The sequence below is a fragment of the Callithrix jacchus genome, chromosome 7 (genome assembly GCF_049354715.1).
Source record: "Callithrix jacchus isolate 240 chromosome 7, calJac240_pri, whole genome shotgun sequence".
Classification (NCBI taxonomy): domain Eukaryota; kingdom Metazoa; phylum Chordata; class Mammalia; order Primates; family Cebidae; genus Callithrix; species Callithrix jacchus.
The window spans coordinates 86,212,483-86,240,057 of record NC_133508.1 but is presented as its reverse complement, the minus strand read 5'-3'; the positions used below and the strand labels follow the sequence as shown (position 1 = coordinate 86,240,057).

General features: G+C 36.2%; 1 protein-coding gene and 1 pseudogene across 21 annotated transcripts in view; both read left to right on the top strand.

The window, feature by feature from the left end:
- The window catches only part of LOC100393071 (BEN domain-containing protein 5), a 1,596,666-nt gene that overhangs the window by 590,971 nt on the left and 978,120 nt on the right, over positions 1-27,575 (top strand). The gene's annotated exons all lie outside the window — the stretch shown is intronic.
- Positions 1-27,575, top strand: part of LOC144576992 (peptidyl-prolyl cis-trans isomerase A pseudogene) — an 81,518-nt pseudogene extending 53,943 nt beyond the window's left edge. Inside the window, exon 1 of the transcript XR_013520040.1 lies at positions 1-27,575. This exon is cut by the window's left edge and continues 53,943 nt beyond it. The product of XR_013520040.1 is annotated as a peptidyl-prolyl cis-trans isomerase A pseudogene (transcript).

Here is a 27,575-nt window from a genome sequence, read left to right as displayed (position 1 = left end):
TCTGCTGCTATTATTCAAAACCAATCCAAAACATCAGGTCAGTATTTTCTGGGAGCCTCTGGTCATTTTCTCCTCTTCCCTGATGTCCCTGTGGCATTCTCACAGTTTTAATAGAAAGGCTACAATGGAAGCCGGCCTTAGCCATGTAAAATCTTTTTGGAATATCTAGTTTTGTAGTGACATGACTAGCATGAAATTGAATATTTTCTTTCCTTGTGCCCACTATGAATCTGTGGAACCAGAAAGAAAAAAGAAAACAAAAACATTAATTGAGCACTTATAGTGTGGTCTTTGAGTTGTTTACAAGCAAGCTCCCCAATAATATTTTGTGGAAAAAAGTTAGTAACTAAAAGTAGTTTAGCCTGTGCCATCAGGAGATTGTTTTCATTCTCTACATTATCCTTCCTGGTATTCCAAGTTTTACCCCTCTGCAGGTTTCCTTTTTTTTCTCCTCTCAGATTATCCTTTCTTTCCAAATTCTAAATTCTCCCTCTATTTTGCAGAACATTAAATTATTTTCCAGTTCCTAGCCCACATTCTCTTCAAGGCCCACATTTGAGGTGCTCATCAGAACCAAAGTCTGTTTACTTAACAAGATCCACCTTTCTCTGAAGGACTTGTGGTTGTAAATAGCAGTGTACTGCATATGTCAAGTACCGAGTACAATCGATGCTCAATCAATGCTTTTTTCTTTCTGCTTGTTTTATTGTTGTTATATCCTTTTTTCTTCTTATTTCAAAAAATAAATGCCTTACTACATCTGTTGACATTTGTGTTCTCTTATTTTGGATTTAAGCTCATGAAAGGAAAGATGTGCATCCTTCTGGCCTTGCACAATGCAGCATATATGTGGAGGACATGTAATGTCTATCCTTCAGATTTGGTATATGATAACAGAGAAAACTTTGGGCATTTCCTTGGCTTTTTCAACTCTTCCTTGTTCTCCAGCTAGATAGTGGCCTGCTGTAGCATGACATCTTCTCAGAGTATAAAGCAGAGTCTAGGAAACAGGAAAGGCACAAGATTTGAACGTAATACTTTCTGTGGACTCTGTTCAGGTTACTTAATCCTCCTCATTCTCAGTTTCCTCCTCTGTAAAATAAGTAGTAGTATCTACAGAGTTCTTATGAAGGTCAAATGAAATGCTTAAGTAAATTACTTTGTACTGGGGCAGGCACAGAACAAGTATTAAATAAATAGAAGGTATTGCTCTTATTATTATTATTATTTCCATACCATTATGATTTTTAGTTTATATAGTTATCAGAAAAGTTTAAAATAAATGGAGCAAACAGTAAATTTCAGAAGATAAACTGAGAAAGGGATGGAATAAAGCTCCACTTGCATCTAAGGTGACAATCAATAGATTGGTATTATTCTGATTTGTTTTTTCACTTTTTATTCTGGATACAGAAGTAAACAGACATAGTGTAATTTACTCATGTACCCATAATCCAACTGAAACAATGATTAACTCATGACCAATGATTTTTCATTTTATCACTAGTCACTTCTTCTAACCCCTCTCCCGCTGTGTTCTTTTGAATAGAATCCCATGCATTGTATCATTTTTTCCATAAATATTTCAATGTGCATTTATTAAAGGCAAGGACTTGAAAGATAATAATAAAATACTAAATAAATCTTTTTAGCCCTGGGTAATCCATTTACCTCCCCACTGATGTCAGCACATAAACTAAGATATGATATTACATCCATCAGGGATGGTAGCAAGGCCATTTGATTGAGGTGGATAGAAGAAAGATAAAGGTTACATTTTGATTTTGTGATACTCCAAATTCTGCTCATAAATATGAAAGTGGCAGAGGGAAGATGTGGTTATTTTGGGGATGTATCATGATGTAGTGGGAGAAGGTATGTGCCTGGGCCCAGAAAGATCTGGGCTTTAAATCCTAATACTATGATATATGGCTTTAGCAAATTACTTACTTTTAACACTCTTATATGCAAAAATTCACAGCTTATCAAATGCTTCTTTAGCAACTGTTAGCTCATCTGTTCTTTATCATCTTGTAAAGGCAACTGAGGCTCAGTGAGGTTAATGAACTTGCCAGGGATCACAGAGCCTCAGTTTCCTCAAAATGACAAGGAACAGATGAGCAATCACTTGTGAAAGTAGCTGGATTCAAGCTCAGTTCATGTGACAAAGACTCTGTACTGTACCATATTGCTCTTCCTACACTGGCTTCAACCCCAGAGTTTCTCCCCTCACCTCCTCACTCCTGGTCTCTGCTTTGGTCATGAGGCAGAGATGAGAGGGGCTACAGCTCAGTTGAGCCAGGCACTGGCAGAGAGAGCTGACGTTGAAAGTAATGAATGTGTATAAGCAGGGGTGCATCCAAGTTTTCAGGGACTTAAGCTTATTTAATTCGATGGTCTGGTTTAAAATAAACAACAACAAAAAAATACTATAAATAAAAACTTAGGTGTGAAAACTAGTATTGAGCTAGAATAAGAAAAGAAATAATAAATTACACATTTTTTTAAAGCTCACAAATCTTTAACATATTTTAAATGTTATAAACATCACAAAATATTTAAAATATAATTAACCTCCTGATGCACTTATATAATAATTTTTTCTACACTTTTGGCTGCACATACTTTGACCACCTTTTCATATGACTGATTCTGTTACATCAGTTTCTAAAGAGAATAAAAAGCCAATTGAGTCTTTCCTTTAACATAATAGATCAAATTTTTTTATTATTGATAGTTTTTAAAGTTTATTTCAGCATTGTGACTCATAATGTAAAATTTTAGGATTATGAAAGTTGGGAAAACTTCTATCAAATTTTCTTCATACATAAACTTTAAGACTTTAGAGCATTTCGTGTTTTCTTGTTCAGTGACTAATCTCAAATTCTTTTTGTTGACATTCATTAGCCACATTTCCTGGGTAACTTCAGGTTCTTAAAAGGGACACATGCAAGTAGGGGACTCCTGAAAGTTGAGTTTCATTAGCTTTAGAGTATAGTCGACTCATCAGATTAGCTGGTTACCTTTTTCCTTCCAGGCTCTTATGTCCTCATTTCCTCCCTGTGTGGTCAGATCTTCACTTCACCAAGCCTTATACTTACCTGGGAAGCAAACTTCGCTTCAACTCCAGGCACAGAGCATTCATTCCCCTGACTCTGTAACTCTGCAAAACAGTGCTGAAAGTCCCCATCACCTTCCTCAGTGACTAAATTAGACAACAAGAGCCTTCTAGTACCTGGAGGATCTATAAATAAGAGTGTACATTGTGAACTTTGAGGCTTTAAAACACTGGCTATGCCAGGTACAGAAGAATACAGAGGTTTGAAGATGAGTATTTTCCACAAAGATATGAGGCCTTGCTGGAGCTAGGTTCAGTTAATTTTCCTCACACATTTCCTTTATAGAAATACAACATTTGAGATGTTCAATTAAAATACGTACCCTTAATTTCAAATATTGGTCTGTTGTGTGCATAATTATTTACTGAGCTGCCTAGGATATTTCTCACAATTAGCTTTTCTTACTTTACCAGTGAAATTACTGGTAATTTTTGGTTTTTCTTTCATTTAACAAGACAATACAAAACATTCTGTGTCTGCCTGAGGTAGGACTAATATAACCACCTCAATAATGGCTACCTGCTAGTGAAGGCAATCTCCAAGAGAGGAGGAGGGGAAAAATCCAGGATTTTTCATTCTTTTCATTAAGAATTAGGCTCTATTTAACCATTTGTTTCTTTCCTCATAAGCATAGGCAGACTCAGATATTGTTTGTATGTCATGAACTTCTAAAGTATTGGACATAAGTTGGAAATATATCTCGTAGATCATGGTTCTCTCAGTGTCAAAAATGGCATTGTTCAAGTCACCACTGCCTACTCAGTCTAGGATTCAGGCCTCCGTGTAGACCAGGGGATGTGTTGGGACTGTATTTCCCACAAGTGCCTCTCAGGGCAGAGAGCAGGCTGGAAAAGGCCAGAGAAGAAGCAGAGATGCAAATTAGCACTAACCAGTACTAGTATCTTATTTAAAAGAGTTGAAGGTAATTTCTTATTGACATTAGGGATTTTGCCTATTTTACTCACTAATGAGCTGGAGAGTTTAGCTCTGTCTCTTATGTTGAATTGTCTTAGAAACCATTTACATTAGTTTCCCTAATTTTTTTTAAAACACATAGTCTCACTCTGTCACTTAGGGTGGAGTGCAGTGACATCATCTCGGCTCACTGTAACCTCTGCCTTCCATGTTCAGGTGATTCTTCTGCCTCAGCCTTCCTAGTAGCTGGGACTACAGGTGCATGCTGCCATATCTGACTAACTTTTTATACTTTTTAGTAGAGATGGAGTTTTACCCTGTTGGCCAGGCTGGTCTCAAACTCCTGACCTCAGGTGATCCTCCCACCTTGGCCTCCCAAAGTGCTGGGATTACAGGCATGAGCCACCATGCCTGGCCTAGTTGCCCTAATTAATTGCTGGATATCTTTTCTACCAACTTGATTTCCAATGTGAAATTCTGGGTCCTCACATAATTCATGGGTATTCTGTTCCACTGTCCCCTCATGCCAGTCTCAGGAACACTGAATTGCAGCAATTTCCAGTAAATTTACAGGATGTTAATTTATTTTTTATTTTTGAAATATTCCCTGAGCACCTACTCTCTTCCAGCATCCTGCTAAATATTATAGAAACAAAGATGAATAAAAAAGATAAACCCTGACTTTAAGAAGCTTTTAGTCTAGGAGGCAACACAGACAAATATTTGATTATGGTTATTAGTTGGCATAAGTTACAACAAACAACCTCCAAATCTCTGTGGCTTAACATAAAAATTTACTTTTCTTAATAGTTAGCATGTATGCGGGTCAGTAGGATAACTCAGCACCACAGTACACTGGGGACCCAGACCTTTGCATCCTATTGGCGATAAGGGAAGATATAATGTGGAAGATTGGGCTTAGAAGAGGTGAACATATCTCTTGTGCATGCTCCATTTGCTAGTTAGTTCATAGTCTTACCTAACTGCAGGGAATACTGCAAAATGTAGTCCAACTGTGTGCCTGAGATTAAAAGAAATTTGAGCTTGGAGAGCACATACCATTGCCCTTATTACAATAATAATAAATGTTAATTGCGCTGTGACAAAAATCAACACAGGAATTATGGGAGAAGAAGAGGGGAGCTTAGTTTGTGGTATGGGGTTGGGGATGACAATCAAGAATAGCTTCCTAAAGAAGGTGATACTTAAACTGACTTTTGAAGGATATTTAAGAGTAAGCTAGGTGATGAAGGGGAAAGTAGGATTTGAAGTAGGAGGATGACACTAGCAAAAGTAAGAAAGTATGAAATAGCAAGATGTATGCTTAAATATATGACTCAAAGGACTTACATCTAGATTTTGCATTTTAATGAGTGACACAAGACTTTGGATCATCTCTTCTGAGGTTAGTAGCAATTCTGAATCACATTGATACATATTAATTCAGTTGTTCTGATCAAATATATATTGCCCAATTTTCAAAATCAAAGAAGTATTTTTTTGAAACTAGTTGAAAGTCAGGCATCCAGCATGACCTAGTTGAGAACTTTATTCAGAAAGAAAATGAAACAGAATTTGGAAATGAATTTCCCTGAAAATCGTATCTCCATTTATTTGTAAAGACACAGGAACCACAGATTTTAAAGATGTGCAGAGAAGCAGTTTGATGCACTTTCTTCCCTCTAATGAAATTAACAGCAAAATTTTCTGTTGTAATACTCAGAGATGTTTTTCTGTGGGCCCACTGAAAAACAGTTAGTGTAAAAATTATTGGATTAAAAATCTCATAATTTTTTTTGCTTCCATCTGTATTGTTGAAATTGGTCTAAAAATGTCTATGACTATAGAGTGCCCTAGAGCTCTTGCATTTTGTAAATATGTATGAATTGTTTAAGACTGAAGTCTATCTACATAAGAATTTCTCTTAGGAAGAAATAAAGTTTTTGGCTCAGAGAAGGATTTCAAAACAGGAGTTACTGCAATGAAAGACACATTTCTTGGACCATTTTTAAATATGAGAAAAATGAATAGTACATCTAAATGTGGAATCTATATCGATAGAACTGGAGGTGGGGTGGGCGTCAAACAGTGCTCAAGGGAAAGGCAGGAGGGAAGGAAGTTAAAATAGGACCAATAGTGTTTATCTTGAAACTTGGCAGACAAATCTAGGATTTCATGGTAGAAAAGATGGCAGAGAAAGTCAAGAGATGGGAAAGTACCATAAGTTTGTAGGCAAGTCCGCAAAAACAAATCAATACAGGTAGAAATAAAAAAGTGAATGCATTTAAAGCATTTAACACCATGCCTGACACTGAATAAATATTCAATAAATATTAACTGTTATTATTATTATTAGTGTTTATTTTGCCTCGTTGAATGCTTCTAACTCAAAAACTCTCTCTTCTTGCTTAGGCTATTTCTTCTTTTTTTCTCTTGTCAATTTTATTTATTCTTGATGACAAACATTGAAAACACAAAATGGACGCAAAACATTTCTCAAAGCTGGCTCTCCTGAGCCTATCCCTTTCATCTTGCTTTCAGACAATGTTTTATGGTTCTTTTATTTTATCACATAGTACCCACAGCTTCCCCCCCTCCTTAGCATTTGTTACAACTTTGTACTTGACTAAAAATTCTCTGAAGACAACAGAATATTTTTTCATTCCTGTATCCCCAAGGAGACTACTTTGTGCTTGGCTTAAGATCAAGTGCTTGAATGAATAGCCAACAATGTATGGTTTACTTAGCCCTTTTACATTCATTTTATGCTCTGGTAAGCTCAGTGATGTAGATATTATTATATACTAGGACATTAAGCCTTGAGAAGTTTAAGATTTTTACTCAAGATTTTAAGTGGTACAGTCAATATTCCAATGAGATGTCTTGCTATGCTTTCCACCCAAACACAGGATTTTTCCTTGGAATTTATGATGGTGAGAAATAACAGTGATTTAAGCATTGAGAGACTTGTGTTCTAGCATTGCTCTGTACCTATTTTAGGGCATTAATAATTATATGATGTCTTATGTTCTTTACCACAAGCCTGAGAACTCCTTAAGGTAAGGAATAGCTGTCTTATTCACCTCATTATCCCCAGCACCTAGCACAGGATATGGCACAGAGTAGGTTCTAGCTATAGAGCTATATGACTGACTGAATAAGTGAATGATACAGTTGTTCTTGATATTAACAATAGCAATAATGATTGCATATCATACAAATAAATACAGAGCACTTTTACATTCATTATCTTCTCAGATGTTTATCCCACTCTTACAGATTTGTTGAGGCTAGTTTGTTATTCTGGAGTGAGGCAAACTGAGTCCCAGAAACTCTTAGCAATACATCAAATTTCATACCCTTGATATAGAGCTGGAATGCCAACCTGGGTATATCTCACTTGACATGTCATGCCTTTTCATGCCATTAATGAACAATGCCATTAATGAACTAGCACTTGCCTACATCTCTAGACCTAGCTTACACCTTTCTCCCCCGTGATCTTTGCATATCAGTCTGTGGCACTGGTCTTCTTTCAGTCATTTGACTGGAGCATGTATCTTTCAGGCACAGGAAGGAACACAGGCTGTTCCGTTTGCCTGAAATGCACAGCCTATTTCCTACTTTCATCCAGTAAAATCCTTATATTTTAGTTCAACTGGCTGCAAGAAAATTGTCTCTGGACCCACTGATTGAGTCTGTTTCTCTTGTTGTTGTTGTTGTTGTTACATGTTCTTGTACTACTTAGTCCATTCATAGCACATTTCATAGGTATAATTAAATGGTTTTTTTAATTATTCACTCAAAGTCAGTCTCTTCTGTTAGACTATGTACTTCATGAGGGTAGGGACCTGAATATGTTTTGTTCACTTTTATAACCATAGCTCTTGTCACAGTACGTATTTCACAGAGTTGTTGAAAGCAGTAAATGTGATAATCAATGTGAAAGCTCCTGCCACTTAAAGAGATGAGGCAGGTAGCCATTAAATGCTACTTTCTTTTTTATACTTTCATTTCCATTAGAAATTTTCCAACAGTAGCCTAGTACCTGATAGTGACAGTTTTGGCTTAGATAAATAAGGGCATGGAGAAGGCAGAATTGTAGACATAAAACTACAAAACTACCCAAAGAATATGAGACTGGAATTTAGCTAGACTAGAAAGCTAAAGTGACAGTAAGAAGATAATCCAAAAGAAGCCTTGGATTGGCCTTTCTGTGTTGCCTTCAATATGTGCATATGAAAAATAAAACAAAGCAGAAAATATGTACACATGAATCTAGGTGGAACAAACTAAAGCTGAAAAGTCTCCTTTCTAATGTGGACCATGTTATACAGAGGACCCATTTAGAAAACTATAATGAAATGCATAATTTTAAAGCTGCAATAAAAGCCTCACTTTTGCATAGCTTTAAACTACTGACTGTTCTGAATTGGTTTCTCTGGTAAGATTGCTTCTGTAGTTGATTGCATGTCAAATAAAAAACTCAGCTATATGAAGACTCATAAAAAGCAATGTATTTTAACCCAAGACTGATTCCAGTGAATTAAAAAGTTACAAGGGGAAGAATGGGACACATTATGAGGTTTCAAAAACCCCATTCCTTGTTTCAATCCTTAGGAAGTTCTTAGAAGAGATCTTATATGGGTATATTTTAGACTACGCCATTTGATATCTCTCTTCTCATCTTAAGACTGAACTAGTCAATCATCCACTTTAGCCCTCCCTACTTTCTTGTTGTCTTTGTAAATGAACTCCAGTTTATCCTAATCAACTTCTATGGATCCCCTTCTCCCTTACATTAATGCATTTTTTGCATCAGTTGAGGAATTTTTTTTTAATTTGTTTTTGTTTTTACTCATATTAAGAACACCTTTCTGGCACAGCAAAAGAAGGACTCCACAGCCGGACAACTGTTTGTAAAACTAGTTCTTCATTGAGCCTTTTGTTTCTCCATTTCTGATCTCTTTTTTTCTGTGTTTCTTTAGTTTAATGAACTGCTTGATTAACTCCTATAGCTTTAAATGACAGCTTGCTTGTTTCTAGCACTGAATTCCAAGGTAATTTTTCTTTCAGGACAGGACATGGTGTTTCCTCAGATGCTTTCTCTGATCATAACATATGACACTTGTTTCTCCTTATCACTGAAGGGATAGACCTAAGACTTTAATTTGTTGTCAATTGTACCATGTTTGCATCATTTGTGGCCCATGGACCCAGAGCACAGAATACAGTGGGTGAAAGTGTGTGAAGATACTATTAGATTAAATATCTTAGTCATGGAGCAGTGAGCTTTATATCTCTGATTCTGCTACTGTTTTTAGTTTTATTATTTCAACAATCATATTCAATTTCCTTAATGTATTCATGTTTTCCTTGTATTTATTTTTTGTCATCGTGCATGTAGGTGTGAGTCAGCTGCCTTACATGCCCATATAATAAATACTATAGGTAACATGCATTGAGCTTTTACCCAATTTCAGGCCATACTTTTATCTGTGGTAACTAATATATACATTTTATATATATTGACTAATTTAATCCTTATAATAAACTTATCAAGTAAAAGCTATTATGAGCCTCACTTTTCGTATTGAAGAAATTGGAGCTCAGAGAGGCTAAATGACTTGCCTGAAGTATCACAGTAAATAACTAGCTGACTAGCATTGAATGCTACTCCAGAGCCTGAAGTCTTAAACATTATGTTGTAACATTTATCTAAGGCTGTTTACAAAGCATGTTCACATATGTCATCTGATCTCCACAGCAACCTCATAATTATTTCTATTTTACAAATGAGGAAATAGTGGCTCCAAGATATGAAGAATATACCACAAATCACATAACTAGTAAGAAGTGGAACTGAGATATGAACCAAGTTTACTGATTTTAAATTTAGAAATTTTCCACCAAATCATGATTGATGTTCTAAATTCAAACTTTTGGTAATACCTTTGCATCTGGTTTAACTACAGGTATGCACACACGTGTATGTGTATTCACACATACATATGCATATATGCCTTTTATATTACCACATGTATAAATATCATCTAGATCAATTTTGACTCTTAATTTGTATATAAGCATAACAAAATGTGCCAGTACTTTTGGAAAAAAATGGTAAATCATTTTTTTGCTCTTAACAAAGACTATATTCATATAATCAAAAATTACCTCTTTGGAAAGCTAATATTTTTGACAGTGACCCGTGGATAAATCTAAGGATAATCCATTTTAACCAGATAGTGTACTCTCCCAAAGACAAGGTTGTGTAGAATATTGTTCCATGCAACTCCCTGGTTTCCCCATGTCCTATAAGCCCTTTATCTGAGGAATTTTGTTGGGGTATGTAGGCAGACACAGGTTATGGCATTCCATGACCAGATCTTCAATGTCGATTATACTTCTGAATTTCAGCAAATTACTTTCATTTAACTTCTTTCTCTAAGCCTCAATACTTTAATCTGCTAAAAAAAAGTAATTTTTCTGAACTTAAGCCTTTCTCCCTCGAATTTGTTTTTCACATACTTGTCAGAGTGATAGTTCTAAAATACTATCCAAATCATGTTATTAACCTCCTCAAAATCCATCTCTTGCTCTCTTTTGCTTTAAGGATAGATTTCATATTCTTTAGCCTGACTTTCAAGGTTCTTTAGAACCTACCTTTCTAGCTTTATTTCTCTTGAACTTCCCTCATCCATCCTATATTTTAATATCACTTCAGTCCAAATTAACCTAGTTATTAGCAGGTTCAAGCTTAGAACCCACATTCCATGATATGAAGTTCAATATTATTTTTATTCTAACACCATCTCCAATTAACAAATCTCTAGAAGTAACTTCTTCTGGAAACTTATTAAATTTACTACCCTCAGAGCATGCTTACTATTTCATCTTTTATTCTATTGAATATTTTAAAGCAATCAATTAACATTGTTGCACCACTCTGCTAGGTGCTGTGTTACCTGATAGAAGTAATATACAGTCCTTTCATTTAAGGAACTCAAAATGCAGTAGGAGATATAAAGACAAATAAAAATAATTCTAATCAGCATAGTGTCCGTTCCTCTCTTTTGACATAAAGTAACATATGTCAGAGCAGAGGGACAGAGACTGTCCTTGGGCAAGTGAAGAAGCAAGAAAGAGTACAGAATTGGGAATTAAGAGCCCTGGATGCTGATTTCAGTCCTGCTATTAACTTTCTACATGACATCAGATAAATTCTTTCTCCTTTCTATGCCTCAGGTTCCTCATCTGAAAAATGAGGGGTTGGAATTGACTCCTCAGACTCAAGTAAACATTATCATCATCTTTATAGCTAACATTGCATACTGTCTCAAAATAAAAATAACAACTCTCATTAGCTGAGTAATTGCTATGTGCAGGCACTGTTTTAAATATTTTACATAAATTTAATACTCATAATAAGCCTATGAAACATTTATTGTTATTATTGTTCTCACAATAGAGATTAAAAGTCAAAGGTAGGAAGAGGTTAAGTAAGCTGTGATTTGAACCTACTGGATACACAAAGTACTTCAGTACTTCCCCCTACATTCTTTACAGCTTCTTAGAGATGAGCACCACTCTTACAGCAATGGTGCTTAACCCTGTAGCTCTATGGAGACTAGAGCATTAACCTTGCCTTAGAATACTTGGTTATATTCCTTTAATCAGTTTTAAGCAGTAGGCACATTTTTATTGCATATACCCACTGGCAGATGTAGTAATTATCTCAAAACCAGTGTCTGTCATTCCTCGTTCTGGATAATTTCACTTAAAAAATATTTAAAACATTAGTCTGCATCTTGCTGATGACTTTTTAAATTACAAACTACAATATGGCCCATTTATTGGTATTTTAGAAGCATGAGTAACAATATAGCTAAACAGATCTTATAAAAATAAATAAATGATGCAACTTTAATTTTTCTCATGTATTTCCTGCCAACCCATAAAATCGATAATTGAAATAGATTCCTTTCTATTAATGTGAGTTTAATATAGCACTACACTCTATGGGCTTATATATAAGTATATGTGTCTACATACACAATTTTATAAATATGTATTATACATATACATATGTATTTAAACTTATAGTTTTAGAGGAGAATATATAGAACCTTAAGGATAATTTCTTCTTCACCTTTTCTCCTTATTCTACTTTTTAAGGTGCTTTCACAAACATTGTAAATGGATCATAAGACCTTTATGATCCTTCCTAATAAAGTGATTCTGATGTTTTAATTTTATTTGTATTTTGAGGGTCATAAGTTGTCAACAACTCTGTGAACTAGGCCGAGCATTAGTTATCCTCTTCATTTATAGATGAGGAATCTGAAGCTCAGAGATAAAATGACCTGTTACAGATCACATATCTGGAAAGGGAAAGAGCCAAGACTTGAAGTTATATTTCCCTGATTTCAAAGTCAGCATTCCTTTTACTACATCATAATGTCACCTCTGCATTTTTCATGTATGATTTTATTTAAGCCTTTTATAGATCAGGCAAACTGCAATTGTTGTGGTTTCAGTTAAGCCCAGCAATGATCAGGGTTACTGAATCTGACCCGCATTTGGCTAGATCCGGTGAAAGACAGTCAGGTTGTTTTGCAGGCAAGGAAGACACACAGACAGGCTTAGGTCAAGACCACAAAAAGCTCCATAGGAGCTCTTTATTCTTTGCAACTTGGCTTCACCCTCAGGTCTAGGAAAAGGCATTGGTCAGATCAATTCTACCCATTGTTGCCAGGAGGAAACTCTCATTCGTATTTATGTACAATTCTTTTAAACTGCTCTCTGATGCAATTTTACTTTCATTTGTATGATGGTTTAATGCTTTCTCATCCTGCACATACATACTATAGACCATAAATGCCTTGAGGTCAAGGTCACACCTCCTGCACATACATATTATAGACCATAAATGCCTTGAGGTCAAGGTTTTTACTCATGAATGCATGTATTCCCAGAACCTGGAATTTGGTAAATGATAAATAATTGTTAACTAAATGTTGAATGCACACAAATATGAAGTGTCAATTGCTTACTCAGTGCTAGACTCTATTCTGGGTGCTGCTACCGTTTTGCCTATGAAACCTCACTGAATCATAATCACCTAATGAGACAGTAAAGGACACTGTGAAGTTATATGACCTCATGACCAAAATTCTTTAGAGTTGCTTTTAATTCCCAACTTTCCATTCAGTCTTTAATCTACTGCATTCTGGTATCTGGTTCCACCATTCTGTTAGAATTGCTTCTTTCACAAATCTTGGAACATCTTTTAAAACCTTATCCCACAGTGCCGCCAGTATTTGACATTGTCAATAAATCCTCCTCCTCCTCTTCTTTCTTATCTTGCCTGGTAATATTCCATCATCTTTTTCCTTTTATATCTACATCTACGCTCTCCAATTCTTCGTCTTAATCTCCTATTTTTGAGGACCCTTAAGTGTTATACTTTCTTCAAAAAAGTCTCCCTGCTCTTCTTATTTATACTCTTTAATTCATATAGCTTCAACTACCATCTACAAACTAATACCATCTGGATATATCATTTAATTCCTAGATACTCTCATGGGGTTCAACTCCACTTTTCCAAATATTTTCTGGCAAGTGGAGAGTACAGGAAGGACATTTGATGTTTTGTTTGTTTTGCAGAGAATGTGGTAAAAAGCATACTGCTGGGAAAACTTCTAGCATATTTGGGTATTGGGTACAAGTGTGGATAGTTAGAAGCTGTTATGGACTGGATGTTTGTTGCCCCCTCCCCAAACTCATATATTAAAATCTAACCTTCAATGTGATAGGATTATGAGGGAGGGATTTTGGGGAGGTGATTAGGTCATGAGGCTGGAACCCTCATTAATGGGATTACTGTTCTTAAAAGAAGAGAACAAAGAGCTAGTTTTCTGTCTTTCCACTATGTTAAGACCCAAGGAAAAGTTGGTTGTCTGCCGCATGAACAAAACCCTTCACTAGAACCTGACCATCTTCATGCTGGCACCTGATCTCAAACTTCCAGCCTCCAGGACTATGAGAATAGATTTCTGGTGTTTATAAGCCACCCAGTCTATGGTACTTTGTTGCAGAAGCCCAAACAAACTAAGAAGCATTCATTTTATTTTCTTTGTACAGATTATTTTTATGAAAAAAAAATCTGGCCGGGCGCGGTGGCTCAAGCCTGTAATCCCAGCACTTTGGGAGGCCGAGGTGGGTGGATCACGAGGTCAAGAGATCGAGACCATCCCGGTCAACATGGTGAAACCCCGTCTCTACTAAAAATACAAAAAATTAGCTGGGCATGGTGGCGCGTGCCTGTAATCCCAGCTACTCAGGAGGCTGAGGCAGGAGAATTGCCTGAACCCAGGAGGCGGAGGTTGCGGTGAGCCGAGATCGCGCCATTGCACTCCAGCCTGGGTAACAAGAGCGAAACTCCGTCTCAAAAAAAGAAAAAAAAATCTAGTATAAAATAGGAACCTAAAAAATATTTTTGAATAAATTAGGGAAATTGATTGGTTTAGAAAAATTTTGTTCTTAGTATTTTCCAAATATAATTTATTATTACAACAATTAATGAGAATATATTGGGTTTCTGACATTTCTTTAATCTACTTATTTTCACGTGTTCCCACTGCCACTGCTCTCATTTAGACTTCCATCATCTCTATGTCCAATAATGTGTTCCCCTCTAATTGGCCTTCCATATAATCCCAAAAATGATCTTTCTAAAAGCAAATTTGGTTGTGTCAGTGTCCTGCTCAAACTATTCAATGACCTTAATTTTTATACATTAAAAGATTAACTCTTAATTTTATATTCAAGAGGTTGCCTCTTTCTGTGTGCTAGTCACATTGAACTACTATCTGTCCTTGAATCACTATTTTTATTTCATATATTTCTTATAGAACTTCAACTGCTTAAGAGAGCTTTGCTATTCTTTTTCCTCTGCTTTTTATACATACATCTGTCTGAAATACTTTAACTTTCCGTAATGTTTAATATTAGGTTTCAACTTGTTAGACTGAAAGATGCCTAGATAACTGGCAAAGTATTGTTTCCCAGTGTGCCTGTGAGGGTGTTTCCAGAAGAGATGAACATTTAAGTCAATGTATTGGGAGAGGTAGACCCATCCTCAATGTTGATAGGCATCATCCAATTGGCTGCCAGCCTGGATAGAACAAAGCAAGAAAAAGAAAGTGAGATAAAGCTGTCTCATTGAGTCTTCCGGCTTCATCTTTTCTCCCATGCTGGATGCTTCCTTTTGTTTCTCCTGCCCTTGGACATCAGACTCCAGATTCTTTGCCCTTTGGACTCTTGGACTTATACCAGTGGTTTGCTGGGGGCTCTCGGACCTTCAGCTACAGACTGAAGGCTGCACTGTTGGCTTCCCTACTTTTGAGGCTTTTAGACTCGAACTGAACCACTACTGGCTATTTTCTTCCTCAGCTTGCAGACAGTCTGTCTTGGGACTTCACCTTGTGATCATGTGAGCCAATTTTTCTTAATAAACTCCCTCTTGTATATATATATATCCTTTTAGTTGTGGCCCTCTGGAGAACCCTGACTACTAATACACTTTCTTATTTTGCTTGTAACTCACTATTAGGACCTTAGTACAGTGTCTCCATATAGTAAGCATTTGATAAGTGCAGTGAGTATCATGCCATCATTGATGTTATTGTCACTGTTATCATCACCATAAGGTGTGAGGGATCCTAGCATATCAGATGTATCAGAGATTTTACAGATTACTTAGTCCAGGAAAATTAAGAGGTTGGTTCAGACTTTTGCAGCTTATAAGCAAGACAGCAAATCAAGAGAGCTAGAACTTAGCTGAACTAACCTTGTTCACTGCCCCAATAGGCCTCTTTTGGTTTTCAGATTATTTTACCTTCTGATTAATTGGTAGCAGCAACTGATACAGAGGAAAGAACATAGCTAGTCTTAGCTGTGCTCAAGTTCTGGCTGTTCTATTTAGTTGATGATATTATTCAACTCATAGAGCTGTTAAAATGCACCCCACACACAAACACACAACCCCTAATGACATCGTATTTGGCACATTTCCCCTCTAATACCTAGGTTAGAGGGATTCCAGAATGTATAATTATGCTGGGCCAAATGGTAGTTGGTTTTTAAAACTTGTAGGAGGGAAATATCATGGGAAGAAAGTTAGTAGCATATTGTCTTCAGGCATGAGCAGAAACTCGAAATAGATTTTTGCATACGGGTTTCTAGTCATGCTCAGGAATGCAGCCGACTGAGCACAACATGGCCCTATCCTGGAGTTCTGCCAGCTTTGCCCTCACTTTGAGTGGCATAGGTACATTTGTGCCTGTGGCTCATATTATATACCCTTAACAGGTTCAAGTATATTTTGGTTCAACAAGAGGTATAGAGAGGCCTGCAGAATGTTCTAGGAATTTCTGGACCAGGTTCCTACATCGTAGTACTCACAGATCCACACGTCCATATGTAGAAAAGTTTATAGGACCACTTACCTAGTTTCAAGAAGAAAGTGCCTTCTTGGTTTTGTATGTCTTCTTCCTGTCCTTACTTCTGTCTCTCTCAGACCTGATATTTCTCAATTTGAACTCAATTTGAACTTCAATAAATCAGACTGGTATGATCTTCATTTGGGGGATTTATAATATTCCTATCTTCCTGTGCAGAAAAGCAGAAATTATATCAAAGAAAATGAAAACTTTCATTCATTAATAGGAAGTAAAGTAGCATGTATTGATTTTCCACCATTTTATTGTTTACTTTTTAAATAGATCATTTGAAATAGATATTAATGTATTTTAACAATTAACTTGAGATATTAATAATCAGCAAGTTTACTAACTTAAGAAAGGTGACAAAGATAGTGAGCACTGGAGTAAGATTTTAAATAAAGCCCTATCTGACTCCTGCTTCACCATGAAATCCCCAAGTAGCTCTATCACTTTTCTTCCTCACTTTTCAGCTGAGCCTTCTTCAAGGTTTCTGGATTGTGTTTGCACTCCTATTGGATGAATACAAATTATATATTTCCATTCCTCACCCCTTATTTCTGCTTTCCTTCTCCCCAATATGTCTCATTTCTCTGACTCTTGCTTTTAGATGTTGATCAGGATCTCACTGAAAATATCACTGGCTAATTAATTTCTTCCCCCAAATCCTCATTAGATATGAATTGTGTAACTGTTAAAAATAAGAACTAGTGCACTTTGCTTCAAGATGTGCAATAGTGTTAAGAAGTCATATATGTGGGTTGCATCAAAAAGTATTGGTACTAATTTCATTAGTTTGCAAATTTGGAGGAGTAAATGAGAGAGAGAGAGCCAGAGAGAGTAGGGTTTGCTGGGGAGGAAGGAGAGGGGAGACAGAAACAGACAGAGAAAGGAAAGGATTTAGAATGGAAAGATTTGGTTTAGGCCTCTGGTATTATGTGGCTAGGGTATATTGTTTAACTTCTGTAAGCCTTAATTCCTTCATTGACTATAAGGAGATGTGTCTCTGCTCTCACTTCTTCACAAGGTGTATTAGTCAGGGTTCTCTAAAGGGGCAGGACTAATAGGTTAGATGTATATATGAAAGGGAGTTTATTAAGGAGTATTGACTTACATGATCACAAAGTGGAGTCCCACAATAGGCTGTCTGCAAGCTTAGGAGCAAGGAAGCCAATCTTAGTTGCAAAACCTCAAAAGTAGGAAAGCTGACAGTGTAGTCTTCAGTCTGTGGCCTAAGGCCTGAGAGCCCCTGGCAAATCGCTGGTGTAAATTCAACAGTTCAAAAGCTGAAGAACTTGGAGTCTGATATTTGAGGGCAGGAAGCATCCAGCATGGAAGAAAGATGAAGGCCCTAAGACACAGCCAGTCTAGTCCTTTCATGTTCCTTTGAGTGCTTTTATTCTAGCTATGCTGGCTGCTAATTAGATGGTACCCATTCAAATTGAGGGTTGGCCAGCCTCTCCCAGTCCACTGAGTGAAATGTTAATCTCCTTTGGCAGCACCCTCACAGACACACCCAGGAACAATACTTTTCATCCTTCAATCCAACCAAGTTATACTCAGAATTAACCATCACACAAGGGTACTGTGAAATCGGTGAAGATATGGATATAAAAGTATCTTATAGATTACAAAGCACTTTACAATTACAGATTGTACTGAGAACAATTCAGTATTTTAAAATAACAGTGTTATCACATGCATTATTTTTCTTTCTTCATTTCTCAATATTTTGGTTCACGAATTGTTATTCTATGGTCAAAACTTTTCTCTACTTGTGCGAGAGTCCTGGAGTCTCTGGGGTCTAGAACCAAACTTACAGGAAGCAATCTCTTACCTGAATTAAGGCAAAGGAGAATTGCAAAACTGGATCACAGAGTAGAGAGCCAAAGTCTGATAAGTGAAAAGTAAGCCAATTGTCTAAAAGGGTATCTGAGCTGAGAATGTGATCTCAGAATTCTGTAGCCTGAGAGCAGGATGAGCCAAGTGTAGGCTGAGGCAATTTCTCAGTAAAGGCTGAACTATTTGCAACTGGATATGTGTTGGCTATGTTTAAATACAGACCTGGGTTATTATGAACACACATTATACAGATACGTTCATTTCAATGTGTTTCTATCAAGCTACTCTTTCAGATATGCCTCATAAATCACTTTCAAGGTAGTTGGGGCCTATTACGTTCTTGGAACTGAATTCATCATGACTAAAATTATTTGAGCATTAATATTTTTTTCAAAGTTGCCATTTTTTCTGATTTCATTAAAAAGTATACTTCTTTTTTTTTTTCATGACATAGAACAATTAAGATCACTTGTTTCCTTTGTGAGGGAGTTCTACTTTGCTTTGGAGATATATCATTTCAGAAGTAATACTCTCTTTCTTACTACCTGTGAATATCTCTATATCTGTTAGTCAGGCTTATCCAAAGAAACAGCCAACTGAGTGTGTAGATATATAGAAAGGGATTTATTATGAGGAATTGGCTCACGTGATTATGGAAGCTGCTAAGTCTAAAATCTACACTGATCTGGCAGTCCAGACCTAAGAGAGCCAATGGCTCAGTTCCAGTTTGAAGGCCCATCGCCTAGAGACCCAGAATAGCCAATGGTGTAGATGAAGGCCATAGGCAGTCTGCTGAACAATACCGCTTGGCAGGAGAGTTTAATGTTTTTGTTTTTGTTTTGCTCTATTCAGGCCTTTAACTGATTGGATGATACTAACCCACATTATAGAATAAAATCTGCTTATTTAAAGTTTATTGATTTAGATGTCAATCTTATCCAAAGGAAAAAACCTCCATTTTGATACTAAAATTAACTGTAACAATAAGTAAAAAGAAAAGATTTTGTCTGTACATATTATATACTAGTATTGAATTTATTTTATATATATACATCATGTTGAATAAAACACAGAATAAAACATAATACCATGAAAAATAACCACAGACTTATACCACAGAAAGGTTTTCACTACTATTTTGATACTTTCATTACAGTCTTTGAAGTCACATCTGTATAGTTAAGCTTATATTACCTGTACCATTTTTTATATTCAGTTATCACAAATTATTATATAAACATTTATCATGCGACTAAAATATATGCAGATTATATTATTTTATCATATATTTATATAGGACTTTATGTAGCCTTTGCTTGGTAATTTAAATTGCTGCCAATTTTCTTTGTTATAAACAATGCTGCAATGAACATCTCCATTAATAAAAGTCTCCATCTGCATGTTGACTTTTGTTTTAGATTACATTTGTAGTAAGATTATTGGTTTTGATAAAATAAATATTATACCAAATGTTGCATTGGGTTTAAATGGGATAATTGGAGCAGCAGATTTAAATTTTTGTTGAGGGCTCTTTTTCTATTACCAGTGGAATTTGGATCCTATTAGGAAAGACATAGTTTAAGAGTCACTACAAAATAATCAGATCTCTAGAGCAGTCTCCTCTCAATAATTTGTTAGCATTTTAATAGGTTTTAGGTATTTAAACTTACTCTTCCAGAGTGCTTACCACTCATTGTGGATGCTTTCTGTGAGACAGTTCCCTCTTGGAAGGCTGCACTGACCAGTTTTAGGGAACACATTACTGCTATGTTAGATTGTTTGGGCAGTGGAGACTAGAATTGAAAGATAGTGGTTGTTGTAAGGACTAATTACACAGCTAATGGCTTTGCTTAACATATCAATAAGCATTTCCTAAACCGAGTCTTGTTTCTTCTTTCAATAGGATTCTTTCAAATGAGCAGATATTATGACATTGAGTTGGAGAGTGTTTTCTCTATTCCCATACAAATGGCATCATGTATCGATGCATTCTGACAGAAACCTAAAGAATATTTGGCAAACATCTTGTTTTTCACTGTTACTTTCATACACCCATGATATTCAGAGGTTACGCTGATGAAAACATAGATCTAAGGCCAAAATCTGCCACTCACATTTGAATTTTGGCAAGTTTTACATTAGAGAATCTCTTTTTATCTCTACGATATACCTCATCAAGGGGAAGAAAAGGAAGATGGTAGTAAAAGGAGTAACTGTTTAGAGAAAGCCCTCTAGGAAGCTGGAAGGAATGACATGGGAGCAGCAACAGTGCCAGCATGGTGTTTTGAGCTCTCATTAGGTACTAGGCACCATGGTTTAATAATTTACATACATTATCATATTGATACTCACATGAACCCATGGAATACATGTATATTATTGTCATCCCCATTTTGTCGATGAAAAAATGAAATGTAAGAAAGATAATAACTTGCAAAGAGCCACAGAGTTAGAATGAAGTTATATTAATAGGACAGAGTAAATGAAATCTCATCTACTTCTATAACTGGCCTTTGACGGAACTAGAGAAGTGTTCCTCTTGAATAATGGAGAGGTGAGAATGGGTAAGTATGAATGCAGTTAAATATGAAGAGAGGAAATATGAGGTGATTGAGCCTCTCTGAATGTTATTTTCTCTATAAAGTAGGATACTGAGGTTCTGAATTTGGAGAAGGAAGGAATACCTTGAAGGATGAGTATGGAGGGGAGGGTGACTTGGGAATACTAATGACTATTTCAAGTAGACATTGAGAGGACAGGCAAAAGTTAATTAAATACTCACAAAAAGGATGCTGAGCATTCCCAAGCACCCAATGGAATCTGAAGGCTAAAGATAAATAGTGCATTCAATCACATAGTGGTTTGAAGAAAACTCCTGTGGCAGTAGCTACTGATGCATTTCATAGGAAATCCTAGCAGCATGTGAAATTCAGTAACTCCCTGGTTCCACATAATTCAGTTGAAAAAGGTCTTGATAAAAAATAAGCAGTTGAATATATAATTTTTCCAAATTTTAATTCAGCTAAAATATTTTTTCCTAATTCTTGTTAATTAGATTTTGTTTTATCTGTTATAAGGAAATTCCTAGAACTTAACAAAAATGATTAAAATCATATAAAAATTCGCCATATTAAACCATGGCACAAAGAATTTATAATTTTGTAAGCCAATCAGTTAATTAAACAAATAAAATTCTGGTAGACTTTGGAAAAACAAAAATAGTAAATATACATAGTTTCCCCTACCCTCAAGGGTCATACGGTATAATGGTGCCTACACAGGAACAAATACATAATTACAGCACCTTATTATAAAAGCTATGACAGAGAAAGTACAGTGATATATTTGTCTGCTCTGGTTACTATCACAAAACAACACAGACTAGATGGCTTAAAGAACAGAAATTTATGTTCTCACAGTTCCAGAAGCTAGGAGTCCATGATCAAGATGCTGGCAAATTTGGCTTCTAGTGAGGATTCTCTTTCTGACTTACAGATGACTGCCTTCTTGCTATGTTCTCATGTGGTCTTTCCTTTGCGTATTCAGAAAGAAAGCTCTCTGGTGTATCTTCCTACCTCATTTATTCTTAATTATTTCCTCTGAGGCCCTATCTCTAAAGACAACATCACTAGGGGTTGGGGCTTTAATGTATGAATTGGGGTGGAGTGGGCAGAAGCATTTAGATCATAACAAGGATGCTGGTGAATTCCATATGAGAGCCCTAATCAGGAATGGAGGTGGTAAGACAAAGCCTTCTGCAAGAAATGATTATTAAGTTTTAACCTGAAGACTGAAGAAAGTTACCCAAATAAATGGGGAAGAGACAGGGGAGAATGACCCAGATAGAAGTTAGGTGATTATCTGAAAGACCTATCAGAAGAGAGAGAGAAAGCATGACACTTTGGAAAGAATAAGGTAAGTTTGTTGGAGTTGACCCTTAAAATAGGAGTAGGAAATGGAAGTGAGAAATTGGAAGTAGGAGGAAGAAAAACCTCAAATAACCTATCAATACATCTTAAAGAACTAGAAAAGCAAGAGAAAACCAAACCCAACATTATTAGAAGAAAAGGAATAATAAGCATCAGAGTAGAAATAAATGAATTTGAAATGAAGAAAACAACACAAAAGATCAATAAAACAAAAAATTGGTTTTTTGAAAACATAAACAAAATTGTCAAGCCTTTAGCTAGACTAGCTTAAAAAAAGAAAGAAGACACAAATAAATAAAATCAGATAAATGGGAAGGAGACAGGGAAATGATAAATGATAAAGAAGACATTACAACTGATAACATAAATTCAAAAGATCACTGGTGACTACTATGTGCAACTATATGCTAATAAATTGGAAAATATAGAAGAAATGGATAAATTCCTAGACACAAAACCTACCAGTATTGAAACTTAAAGAAATCCAAAACCTTTACAGATCAGTAATAAGCAATGAAATCAAAGCCATAATAAAAACTCTCCCAGCAAAGAAAAGCCCATGACCTGATAGCTTTATTTGGTAGAATTATTGAATTCTACCAAACATTTAAAGATGAACTAATACTAATCCTACTCAATCTGTTCTGAAAAATAGAGGAGGGAATACTTACAAACTCATTAAATGAGGCCACTATTATTCTAATACTAAAACTAGACAAAGATACATCAAAAAAGAAAGCTATAGGCCAATACCACTGATGAATATTGATGAAAAAGTCCTCAACCAAATACTAGCAAACCAAATTCGACAACACATTTAAAAGATTAATTAATACTTGTTCATTCATCGTGAACAAGTAGGAATTATTACAGATATGCAAGGATAGTTCAACATATGCAAATCTACTAATGCGATACATAATATCAATGGAATGAAGAATCCATATGTTTTTTCAGTTGATGTGTGATATGGTTTGTCTGTGTCCCCACCCAAATCTTATCTTGAATTATAATAATCCCCAGGTATCAAGGATAGGACCAAGTGGAGATAACTGAATCATGGGGGTTGTTTCCCCCATACTGTTCTCAGGATAGTGAGTTCTCATGAGACCTTATAGTTTTATAAGGGGCTTCCCCCTTTGCTTGGCACTCATTTTCTCTTCTGTTGCCCTGTGAAGAGGGGCTTCTGCCATGATTCTAAGTTTCCTGAAGCCTCCCCAGCCATGCAGAACTGTGAGTCAATTAAACCTTTTCTCTTTATAAATTACCCAGTCTCGAGTATTTCTTCATAGCACTGTGAGCATGGACTAATACAATGCTGAAAAAGTATTTGATAAAATTCAACATCATCTCTTGATGGAAACCCTCAAAAAATTGGGTATAAAAGGAACATGCCTCAACATAGTGAAACCCACATATGACAGACCCATAGCTAGTATCATACTGAATGGGAAAAAAACTGAAAGATTTCCCTGTATGTCTGGAACCTGACAAGGATGTCCACTTTCACTACTGTTATTCAACATAGTACTAGCTATGTTGAATATGTTGAACTAGTCTCTCTACTAGTTCCTAGCTAGAGAAATCACACAAGAGAAAGAAATAAAGGGCATCCAATCTGGAAAGGAAGAGGTCGAATTATCCTTGTTTACAGATGATACAATTTTATTTGGAAAAATCTAAAGACTACCTCAAAAACCTATTAGTATTCAGCAACAAATTTGATAAAGTTGCAGGATGCAAAATCAACATACAAAAATCAGTAGCATTTTTTATATGCCAGCAGCAAGCAATATGAAAAAGAAATTAAAAAGTAATACTTTTTATGATAGCCACAAATAAAATTAAACCCCTAGCAGTTAACCAAGGAGGTAAAAGAGAATAAAACACTGATGAAAGAAATTAAAGAAGATCCCCAAAATGGAAAGATATTCCATGTTTATGAATTGGAAGAATCAATATTGTTAAAATGTTCATACCACTGAAAGCAATCTACAGAGTCAATGCAATCCCTATCAAAATACCAATGACATTTTTCATCAAGATAGAAAAAAAAAATTCTAAAATGTATATGGATCTACACAAGACCCAGAAGAGCCAAAGCCATTCTCAGCAAAAAGAACAAAACCAGAGGAATCATATTACTTGACTTCAGATTATGCTATGGAGCTACAGCAACAAAAACAGCATGGTGCCAGCATAAAAAGAGACACAATAGACCCATGGAACATAATAGAGAACCCAGAAACAAATCCACAAAGCTACAGTTAATTCACTTTTGACAATGTTTCCAAGAACATACACAGGGGAAAATATAGTCTCTTCAATAAGTGGTGTGGGGAAAACTGGATATTTATAGGCAGAAGAACAAAATTAGAATCTCATCATATCTCATCATATATGATGACCTATCTCTCACCATATACAAAAGTCAAATCGAAATGGATTCAAGACTTAAATCTAAGACCTCAAATCATGAAACTACTACAAGAAAAGATTGGGTAAACTCTCCAGGACATTGGACTGGGCAAGATTTCTTGAGTAATTTCCCATAGGCACAGGCAACCAAAGCAAAAATAGACAAATGAGGTCACACCAAATTAAAAATCTTCTGTACAGCAGAGGAAACAATAAATAAAGTGAAGAGGCAACCCAGTGACTTGAGAGAAAATATTTTTCAACTATTCTTCTGACAAGGGATTAATACCCAGACTACAAAAGGAGCTCAAACAACTCTATAGGAAAAAAAGCTAATAACATGATTAAAAAATGGGCAAAAGACCTGAATAGGTATTTCTCAGAAGAAGACATACAAGTGGCAAACAGTTATATGATAAGATGTCCAACACTTCTGATCATCAGAGAAATGCAGATAAAAACTACAATGAGATATCACCTCACCTCAGTTAAAATGACTTATATACAAAAGTCAACCAATAACAAATGCTAGTGAGAATGTAGAGAAAAGGGAACCCACATACACTTTTGGTGGGAAAGTAAATTAATGCAACCACTATGGAGAAAAATTTGGAGGTTTCTCCAAAAACAGAAAAATAGAGTTATCATACAATCCGGCAGCCTCATTCCTAGGAATATACCAAAAAGAAAGGAAATCAGTATACTGAAGAGGTATCTGCCTCCCATGTTTATTGCAGCACTTGGAAGCAACCCACATGCCCATAAACAGAGGAATGGATAAAGAAAATGTGATACATATATAATGGAGTACTATTCAGCCATACAAAGAATGAAATCTTGTCATTGGCAGCAACATGAGTGAGGCTCTGGAGGTCATTATGTTAAGTGAAATAAGCCAGGCACAGAAGACAAACTTTGCATGTTTTTGCTTACTAGTGGGAGCTAAAAAATTACAATAACTGAACTCATGGACATAGAAAGCAGAAGGATGGTTACCAGAGGCTGGGAAGGGTAGCAGGATGGTGGCAGGAAAATGGGGATTATTAATGAGCACAAAAATAAATAAATAAATAAATAAGTAGAACCAGAAAGAATAAGACCTAGTGTATGCCAGTACAACAGGGTGACTATAGTCAAAAATAATATATCTGTACATTTAAAAAATAACTAAAAGAGTATAATTGGATTGTTTGTAACACAAAAGATGAGAGCTTGAGATGATGGACACCCCTTTTATCTTCAGGAGATTGTTTTACAATACATGCCTGTGTCAAAATATCTCACATAACCCAAAAATATATACACCTATGTACATACAAATTTTAAAAAGAGAGTGGGAAGAGTCAAGTTTCAAGATTTCTGGCTTTGACTAATGGATGGCAAGTTATACTATTTACTAATAAAGAGAATGCGCTGGTCAGGGTTCTCCAGAGAAACAGAATCAGTAGTATATATGAATATATAAAAGGAGATTTAGTATGGGAATTGGGTGACAAGAATATGGAGGCCCAGAAGTCCCACCATGTGCTCTTTAAAAGCTAGAGAACCGGCTTTGCAGACGTCGCTGCCGCCTGAAGCCTTGTAGTATCAGCCATGGTCAACCCCACCGTGTTCTTCGACATTGCTGTCGATGGCGAGCCCTTGGGCCGCGTCTCCTTCGAGCTGTTTGCAGACAAGTTTCCAAAGACAGCAGAAAACTTTCATTCTCTGAGCACTGGAGAGAAAGAATTTGGTTATAAGGGTTCCTGCTTTCACAGAATTGGGGTTTATGTGTCAGGGTGGTGACTTCACACGCCATAATGGCACTGGTGGCAAGTCCATCTATGGGGAGAAATTTTATGATGAGAACTTCATCCTAAAGCATACAGGTCCCGGCATCTTGTCCATCACAAATGCTGGAGCCAACACAAATAGTTCCCAGTTTTTCATCTGCACTATCAAGACTGAGTTGTTGGATGGCAAGCATGTGGTCTTTGGCAAGGTGAAAGAAGGCATGAATATTGTGGAGGCTATGGAGCACTTTGGGTCCAGGAATGGCAAAACCAGCAAGAAGATCACCATTGCTGACTGTGGAAAACTTTAATAAGTTTGACTTGTGTTTTATCTTACCCACCAAACCATTCCTTCTGTAGCTCAGGAGAGCACCCTCCACCCCATTTGCTTGCAGTATCCTAAAATCTGTGCTCTCGCTGCAGTTCCCTTTGGGTTCCGTCTTTTCCTTGTTCCCTTCCATGCCTAGCTGGATTGCAGAGTTGAGTTAAGTTTATGATTATGAAGTAAAAACTAAATAACAACAACAAAAAAGCTAGAGAACCACAAAAGCCAGTGGTATAATTCAGTCCAAGGCTGAAGGTCTAAGAACCTGTGGGGATGAGGGCAGAATGCTGCTGCTGTAAGTTTCAGAGTTCACAGGTATGAAAATCAAGAGCACTTTTGTCTCAGCTCAAGAAAAACGAGAGAGAGAGAGAGAGAGAGAGAGAGAGAGAGAGAGAGAGAGAGAGAGAGAGAGAGAGAGGCTAAGACTTTTTGTTCTATTTGAGTCCTTAATGAAATAGACGATGCCTGCCCACATTGCTGAGGGCAGATCTTTACTGACTCTACTTATTCAAGTGCTAATCTCTTCTGAAAACATCCTCACAGTCAGAACTATTGTTTTACTAGCTATCTGGGCATTTCTTAACCTAGTCAAGTTGACACATATAATTAACCATCACGGGACAAAAGAGGAAGATCAGGTTTTGGTGTCTGGGGGCATTTTGAACATATTGTATTAAAAGTATCCAAGACAAAATATTTTAATGTAAATTTTTAAATTTATTTAAGCTTTTATTAGACACTTAACCCAA